Below are 8,424 nucleotides of genomic sequence, written 5' to 3'. Positions count from 1 at the left end.
CCGCTCTGGCCCCGGCCCCTGTACCTGTCTGGGCCTCAGCGTCCACATCTTTGAAACGGGCCCGATAACAGCGCCGCTTTACCAGGCTAACGCCCTACCTGACAACCGGGAAGGCAGGCAGGGCGGGCGCCTCGGGCTCACACAGGATGGTGTCCCAGGTCGGTCCCCGCCACCCCCGCATCCAATGGCGGAAGCCACCCTGACCCTTGCAGGCGGCACTGTGCGCCAGGTCCTCCGCTCACCTCGCCCCCCGAATGTTAAGTTCATCCCCAAACTCATGAAGTCTTCCCAGACACTCGCGACCTTCCCTGGATGCCCAGAAGCCTGCCGCCTCAGCCCTGGATCCCACCCGCTGGCCGCACCGTTGGCCCCAGCCCCTGAGGGTCGGCCCAGACTCACCCATAGCGGACCCGGGGTCCTGCATCCTCGCTCCTGCTCTGCCCCCTGCGTTTGCGTCTCTGCCTGCAAGATATGGGGCTTAATACCACCTCCAGGCTGAACCCACCAGGCGCACCCTAAGGGTGTCGGGACCCACCCTCCTTGAACCCACCCTAAGCCCCGCCCCCTGCAGGAGCCACAATCATGGATTAATCCCTTCATTGAGCAGCTACTGCACTCTGGCCCTGTGCTGGGGGCTGGGAAACCTCCGAGCTGGCAAGACAGCCTTGGCCACGTGCTCAGGGAGCTCTATCGGGGGGACCGGGCATTGCCTCTGGGAGGGGGTCTCCATCTCAGGAGAGAGTCCTCCAGCCAGAGGGCCAGCCAGTGCCCAGGGGTCACCCTATTCCTCCCCGGTCCTGGGAGCGCCCCCTCTCCCACCCCCCTGTACGGCCACCATCCTCTCCTGCCCCAGCCATCCAGCAGCCTCCTCCCGCGTCCCCGGAGCCCACTCTTGCCCATCCAGTCCATTCTCCAAGTTGCCTCCTTGGTCCCGGACATGGGGAGGGCCCAGACACGCTGGCCCTGTCCATGGTTTGGTGTCCTGGCGGTTTTCCTACACACTGGAGGTGAGATGGGGTGCAGGTGGACAGCTGCCTAGTTCCCTTGTGAATGAATGAACTGGGTCCGGTCTCTGTGTCACCGGTCACTGAGTCCAGCCCCTCGGAGCTGCATGGACCCGCGTCTAAACATCAGACTGGACTCCTCACTTGTCCAGGGTGCTGGGGACTGGGTCAGGGGAGAGTACAACTTACAAGGCTCATCCCCAGGGGACTTTATTCTAACCAATGAGAGTGACCATGAACTAGGTGATCAAATACATAAAGCCCCAGGGGACTTTATTATAACCAATGAGAGTGACCATGAACTAGGTGATCAAATACATAAAGAAACAAAGCATAGAGACCTCGTCAGTAGATTCAGCTCGCTCTCTGAACTGCCACTTCCTATCTGCCATAATTGGACTTGTTTTTTTTTGCTTCTCGGGCCACTGGGAACACACTGGGCCCAAGACAGTCGATGATCTTGCTGTCAACAGGGGATGATCTAGCAATTTCCTAGGTCTATAAGATGTGACCGGAGGCCACCTTCTCTGTGATTTTTGAAGGAAGTTAAGTGTAGCATTTTGCTGATTAGTTTGGCAAAGATGAGAAAATGGCCTACGCCTGGGATCGGTGGGTGAGGGGATGCGGAGCCTGGCTTTTCATGCTTTTAGGGTGCAGGTTGGTTTTTGACACATTTGGCGATATTGGCCCATGTTCCTCAGCCAAAGACCATCAGGAAGACACTGGTAGCTGAAAAAAGTTGGGTTTATATTTTTATTGTAATGATGGGGACATGGATCACAGAAATTCTAGGGGTGTAACCAGAAAAGGGTGTTTGAAAGGACCTGTATAGGATTCGGGCTTGTATGAGATGATTCTGGGGAAGGTTTAAAGATTGACTTTTTTTTTTTTTTGGCAAGGCAACCCTTGGTTGACCTCACAGATTGCAAGGATCTTGTCAGTTTACTATTCCTTATTTTTTAATTTTTTTTCACACCTATAGCACCTGGTCTACTTAGATGGTCTCCCATCCAAGTACTAACCAGGCTTAACCCTGCTTAGCTTCCGAGATCAGATGGGATCGGGCTTGTTCGGGGTAGCACGGCCGTAGACTTAAAGATTGACTTTTAAGCCCCAAAGTATTGTAATCAGGGATATAAAGAGATATTATACAGCCATATTCATAGCAGCCTTGTTTACAATAGACAAAGAGTGGAAACAATGTAAGTGTCCTTGGATGGACGAGTGGAGAAACAGAACGTGGTCCACCCCTCCAATGGAGTATCATTCAGCTTTAAAAAAGAGAAAAGGAGGCTTCCGGTCAAGATGGCGGAGCAGGGAAATGCTGTGCTCACGTCCTCTCATAACCACATCAGAATTACAACTAAACTACAGAACAGCTATCATTGAGAGTCACCTGAAGTCTGGCCGAACAGATATTCTACAACCAGGGACACACAGAAGAGGCCATCTCGAGACCGGTAAGAGGGGGAGACATGGAACGGGCTAGTCCCACATCCGCGCATGGCAGTTGAAAATCGGGAGAAACATCTCGAAGAGCGAGGGGTCCCGATCCCACACCAGGCTCCCAAACCGAGGGTTCCAGTGCCAGGAAGAGAGGTCTCCACAACTTCTGGCTGTGAAAACCAGCAGAGATTGCGGTCGAGTGAGACCAAGGGCTGCTGGAGTTGCAGACAGTCCTTTTCCAGGGCCTGCGCATATACTCACTTGCTGACAGACTCACTCATCCTGAGCTCCAGCGCCGGGGCAGCTGCTCCAAAGGTGCCACGATACAGGGGGAGGAACTGATTTGTCTGGCGTCAGGGAGAGGGCTGGAGGGGTGGCTTTCTCCCGGACAGAAGTGCCGGTAGCGGGTGCTGTTCCTGTGTTGAGCCCTCCTCTCTCCCGGCATGCAGACGCAGGTGGCTGCCATATCTGAGTCTCCATCAACTTGGCTAACACAGGTCGCTCCACCCAGGTGATTCCCTGAGATTCCACCCCCACCCAACTTGTGGGCCCACCCAAGCCACTTCCAGTGGCTTTTCCATACAAATAACCTGTCTTGGCTCATGCCACAGATTTTCCTAAAATCTTTCAAAGGTTTACAAAACCTAAACAAGCAGCATCTGGCCTTGGCATGCCCTGTTGCTGAGCAGCCCCCAGCCAAGCCCTAGCAGCAGCTGGCCTCAGTTTGCAGCTTGGCCTCTAGAGGCACATTCAAGCCCAGCACAGGTAGTGGCCATCTGTGGATTGCTTGGTGGCTCATGCCAGGTGTCCCAGGGAAGGGCGCAGGCTGCAGCCGAACTTGGCCTCCAGCAGGGCCTTTCACAGGAACCCCTGGGACCAGCCAGCTTCGATCTGGGCCAGAGCGCAACCCGGGGCCACATTCGAGGATGACATACCCAAAGGGCAGACTGGGCAGGCACCAGAGCCCTGCTAAAATGAATCCTGTTCTGTAGGATCAGGCCCTGTCCAGCATTTCCTCCACCGTAGTCACTGGCCAGTCCTCACGACCAGTCAGCCCGAGGGTCAATCCCTCCCATCGACGTGTAAACACGCAGGTGGCTGCTATATCTGAGTCTCCAGCAACTAAAGCTCAACTACAACAAGGGGTCACACACAACCCACATAAGGGACACACCTGGAGCGCCTGGCTCAGGTGACCAGGGGGACTGTGCCACCAGGCCCCATAGGACACATACTACATAAGGCAATTCTACTAAGACCGGGAGATATAACAGCCCTACCTAATACATAGAAACAAACGTAGGGAGGCAGCCAGTACTGAGAGACAGAGGGAGTACAAAACAAAGCTCCAGAAAAAGAACTAAACAAATTGGAGACGAACAATTAACCAGATGCAGAGTTCAAAACACTCGCTATAAGGATGCTCAGTGAACTTAGGGGAAGAAGAGATGAACTCAGTGAGAACTTTAACAAAGAGGTAGAAGACATAAAAAAGAACCAGTCGGAAATGAAGAATATAGACACCAAAATGAAGTATCCTTTAGGAGGACTTGACAGTAGATTAAATGAAGCAGCGGATGGAATCAGTGATTTAGAAGATAAGTTAGCAGAAAACACTCCATCAGAGCAGTAACAAGAAAAAAGAATCCTCCCCCCCCCAAAAAAAAATGAGAATAATTTAAAGGGCCTCTGGGACAACATCAAGTTTACCAACATTTGTATCGCAGGGATACCGGAGGGAGAAGAGAGTGAGTAAGGAATTAAATACCCATTTCAAGAAATAATTATGGGAAATTTCTTTAACCTGGCAAAGGAAATAGATCTACAAATCCAGGAAGCGTAGAGTCCCAAACAAGATGGACCCAAAGAGGCCCATGTGAAAGACAAAGAGAATCTTAAAAGCAGCAAGAGAAAAGCAATTAGTTACCCGCAAGGGAGCTCTCATAATACTGTCAGCTGATTTTTCAGCAGAAACTTTGCAGGCCAGAAGGGATTGGTAGGAAATATTCAAAATGATGAAAAGCAAGGACCGATAACCAAGATTACTCTACCCGGCAAAGCTATCATTTAGAATCGAAGGACAGGTAAAGAGCTTCCCAGACAAGAAAAAAGCTCAAGGAATTTTTCACTATCCAACTAGTATTATGGGAAATGTTAGAGGGAGTTTTTTAAGAAGAGGAAGAAGAAAAAAAGATCAAAAAACATATGAATAATAAAATGGCCATAACTACATATCTATCAATAATTACTTTAAACATAAATGAATTAAACGCTCCAATTAAAAGTTAGGGTGGCTGGATGGATAAGAAACAAGACCCTTACATATATTACCTACGAAAGAGTCACTTCAGGTTGAAAGATACACAGAATGAAAGTAAAGAGACGGAAAACGATGTTTCATGAAAATGGAAATAAACAAAAGAGCCGGGGTATCCATACTTATGCCAGACAAAATAAACTTTCAAACCAAGGCTATAAAAAGAGACAAAGAAGGACCCAGTCATCCCACTTCTGGGTATTCTTCCCAAGAAACTCAAAACACTGCTTTGAGGAAACGTGCAAATCTGTATGTTCATGACAGCATTATTCACAGTAGCCAAGATATGGAGGCATTCTGGGTGTCCATCGATGGGCAAATGGATCAAGAAGAAATATATCCATACAATGGACTATGACTCAGCCATTAAAAAGAAGAACGAAATCTTGCCATCTGCAACAACGTGGATGGACCTGGAGGGTACTGACGGGAGTCAGACAGACAGACAGAGACGAATGCCACGTGATTTCACTCACACGCGGAACCCCAAGAACAAAACAAACAAACAGAACAAAGACACTCGGACACAGAGAACGTTTGGATGGTGGCCAGAGGGGCCAGGGTTTGGGGGAATGAAAAAAGCCAAGGGATCGAGACGTACAAATTGGTAGTTACAAAATAGTCCCGGGGGTGTAAAGTACAGCAGAAGGAACATAGTCAGTAATATTGTAGGAACTACGCACGGTGTCGGATGGGTACTGGCTTCACCCGGGGACCGCTTTGTAAGTTACATAAATGTCTAATCACTACGTCGTACGCCTGACAAATAAAATATTGTATACCCACTATAATTTAAAAACTTTTTAAATTATTTAAAAAAATGGGAAAGAGGTTCTGATACGACAGCATTTAGAAACCTAGAAAGTTACACTAAATGAAATAAGCCAGACCCCCAAAAAAGGACAGATATGACATGATTCCACTTCTATGAAGTATCTAGAAGAGGCAAACCCCTAGAGACAGAAAGTAGATGGGAGATGACCAGGGACTCGGGGGAGGAGGGAATGTGGGGGGCGGTGGGTCACTGTTTAATGGGCCCTGGAAGGGGCAAGGACGATGACGATGACCGCACTGCACTGCGGATGGCGTCGCTTTGTAAGGCCGCCGAACTGCGCGCTTTTGTCGAAAGGGCTGAAATGGGAAATTTTATGATCCGCATAGTTTACCACAATTAAAAGAGAAAAAAAGTAACTTTGTTCCGGTTTGTTTGTTGTCAAAAGTAGGGGTAATCCCCTGCTCGGGTATCTTATCTAGAAGCCAGGAGGCTGGAAGGAGGCCAGATGGTGATTTATATAGAAAGTGTCACTTGTGTGAGTCTGGATGGGGGACGTGGGTCTCTTCCATGGTTTAGGCAATGTTTGTGTTTCTTCCTGGGTTCGGACGTGATTATGTGACGGGAGACTGACCTTGTCCCTTTGTATTTTGTGTCCGTTTACATTCTGCAGGAGGGCACGAGGCTTGGCCTTCCTTGCCAGGCCAGTGCCCAGGGGTCAGGGACGGCTTTGCTCTGGCATTTAGCAAACTCCCTTGACCTCAGCATGAACTGGAAACCTCTGAAGCCCTTATCAGTTGTCAGCTGCCTGACCTTGGGCCACGTCATCCTCCCCAGCCAGGCCTGGTTTTCCCCACCCAGACAATTGAATTGTCTGCCCCCACCCACCTGGGAGCTGACATCTGTCTCTGTCGCAGCAGTGGGGAGAACCCACCCTTGTCTCCAGGGTTTGTGTCCCCGGGCAAAGTCACTGGAGCTCTGCCTGACCTCCACCCTGAGAAAACCAGCCTTTCTCCCTAGCACCTCACAGCCGGCAACTTTCAAATCCTAGTAGGCGTCAGAATCCCCTGGGGACTTGTTAAAACCCAGATTAAGGGGCCTCACCCCCAGAGTTTCTGATTCAGTAGGTCCTGGGTGGGGTCCAGGTTCCCAGGCGATGCTGATTCTGCCGGTCTGAACGGGGCGGTGGGACACACTTTGAAAACCACCGCTCTAAGCGACACGGCCCCCTTCGGCCGCCCCTCGCCCCCTACCCCTGGCCTTGGATGGAGGGATGAACCAGCGCCAGATAGCGCAGGGCCTGGAGGAGAGAGGTGGTGTCCCCAGACCACAGAGAGAGAGAGAGAGAGAGAAAATGAAAGCGAGATAAGACAGAGACAGACAGATGCAGATGGGGAGGGACAGAGGGAGGGACAGGCAGAGAGAGAAATACTCCAACATTTTTCTTACGTGCCAGGCACTATTCTAAGTGCTTTATAATTATTAGCTGAGGTCTCAGCGGGCCGCGGGCCCCTCCCCCACCACAGTCCTCCCTCTGCTGTGACAAACTATCATCACCTGTTTTCCACAGGGACAGCAGGCTGAGTGGACAGGACACTGTTCTCCGTCCCTCAGAAGCCTCTTGGGGCCCTATCACTCCATTCCACAGACATTCTCTACTTTCGTGCCCACCATAATCTTCCCTCCCGCCCCCAAATGATCCACTTCCGTTTTTAAGATCATGCACGCATCCGTCCATCGAGGCGGCCATCCGTCCACATGTCCTTGCGCTGTCGACCTGCCCATCTCTTTATCTGTCTCTGTCCCAGCCGGTTCTGACAACAGAGGTTTCTTGAACCCAACTCGAGAGGCAGGAAAATAGAGAGGCAGGAAAGCGTGGTCACTCAAAAGGACGACAGAGGTGCATTTTTGCTCCCATATGCCTGTATCTAGGAGAACATACGAGAAGCTAATATGATAACCCCACAGGTGGGCAACTGTGGGCAGGGAGAGTTTTCACGGGCCTCATTAACAAAGTTCCTACAGCGCAGTTATTAACGATGCGAATGTATATCAAATAATATAATGTCTATTCTCTTTTTAGAAAACTTGTTCCTTTTCTTCTGGTTTCTCTGGACCACATTCTCTTCCCCTGGGAATGAAGCATCTTTTCCCCAGGCTCCTCAGAGCCTCGGGTCCACGTCATGGGAATCGGCCCCTCTTCCATATACAGCTCTGTGCTTCAGATTGTCTCTGAAAGCATATGTGTGTATTCTGAGTCCCTGTCACATGCCACTGCATGATATAGTATGTGTGTTTATCCAGCCTCGGCCCCATGTGCAGCTGGGTTGGTTCCAATGTTGGATTATTACCAGCAATGATGCTAGAACATTCTTGGGCATGTCTTCTGACACACATGGGAGTGGAATTTCTGGGCCATACAGGAGGCGTTTTGCTCAAATTGAGTAGATAACGGTTAATAGATCTCCAAAGTGATTTTACTCCACATCCTCACCAAAACTTGGCTTTGCCTGTCTTTTAATTTTAGCCGCGTCGATGGGTGTACAGCAGAAGATTATTGTGGCTTGATTTTGTATTTTCCTGATGACCAACAAAGTCGAACGCCTTTTCCATTCATTATGATCTACTTTAAATCTTTTTTTTTCTGTTATAGTGTAGCTTCCTGTGTACAGATCATACACAGATTTTGTTAGATTTTTTTTTTCCCCCTAAAGTATTTGACATGATTGTAAATCGTGTTGGTGTTTTCAAATTTGTTTCCTAATTGTTTGTGACTGGAGTGTAGAAAAATAATCTGTTTTTGTTCTACTGACTTGTATCCAGTGACCTCGTGAAATTCTCATATTAATTCGAAATGATTATCTATAGATTCTTTTAGGTTTTCT

General features: G+C 49.5%; 1 pseudogene; it reads right to left on the bottom strand.

Moving 5' to 3' along the window:
* Positions 1–1,977: 1,977 nt before the first annotated feature.
* LOC112482176 lies at positions 1,978–2,096 on the bottom strand (annotated as a pseudogene).
* Positions 2,097–8,424: the final 6,328 nt, after the last annotated feature.

The sequence above is a fragment of the Pteropus alecto genome, unplaced genomic scaffold (genome assembly GCF_000325575.1).
Source record: "Pteropus alecto unplaced genomic scaffold, ASM32557v1 scaffold41, whole genome shotgun sequence".
In the NCBI taxonomy this organism is placed as follows: Eukaryota; Metazoa; Chordata; class Mammalia; order Chiroptera; family Pteropodidae; genus Pteropus; species Pteropus alecto.
Note: the sequence above shows the minus strand (reverse complement) of the source record. Positions and strands in the feature narration are given on the sequence as shown.